The sequence below is a fragment of the Phalaenopsis equestris genome, unplaced genomic scaffold, assembly GCF_001263595.1.
Source record: "Phalaenopsis equestris unplaced genomic scaffold, ASM126359v1 Scaffold000167, whole genome shotgun sequence".
NCBI classification, from domain to species: domain Eukaryota; kingdom Viridiplantae; phylum Streptophyta; class Magnoliopsida; order Asparagales; family Orchidaceae; genus Phalaenopsis; species Phalaenopsis equestris.
The window spans coordinates 640,364-641,174 of NW_018164609.1; positions in this window are offsets into that span (position 1 = coordinate 640,364).

Here is an 811-nt window from a genome sequence, read left to right on the forward strand (position 1 = left end):
CAAGCCGTGATAGGTCTGTGATTATTTGATTGAAGCCATTAACATGCTGCGCCAGATCATAACCTTCCTGCATCTTCAGCCCATATAACTTTTGCTTCAGATACAACTTGTTCGTCAGAGATTTAGCCATAAACTGAGTTTCCAATTTCTTCCAAACTTCTCCTGGAGATTTCAGATTCATCACGTGATACATAACTTCATCTGCTAGACATAGTCGTATCGTCGCTGCCGCTCGCTGTTGCAATTCTTCCCAATCTTCATCCTCCATGGCATCTGGTTTTGCTGCCCGCAGAGCTTTCAAGATTCCCTGTTGCGCCAACAGATCTTTCACCCTGGTTTGCCACAATCCGAAGTTACCAGTTCCGTCGAACTTCACCACCTCGAATTTTGCACTAGAAAATGTCATCTGAAAATTATTCCTGCAACAAAACTTTCTGCAAAAAAATTCCTCTGCAAAAATCTTTAGAAAATTTTTTTTTTTTTTGAAAAGAAAAGAAAAAAAAAATTGAAATAACCCCTTAATTAAAATATTAATTTTAATTAACAAATTTCAAAAAAAACTTTCCTTTAGTCTTTCTCCAAATACGCCTCCTCCAGCAAGAGAATATTTTTTTTTTTGGATTCCTTTCCAACAGCAAACTTTAAAGGAGAATTTTCTTTTTCAGGAAATAAATTTCTCCTCCTCTGCTATTTTGGAGAGAATATTCTCCTCCAATGGAAAAACCCCAATTCTTTCCTGTTTCCGTAATTCATGTTGTCCAGGAAAGGAAAATGGCTACAGCAAACAATTCCTTCCTGATATTTCTTCTCC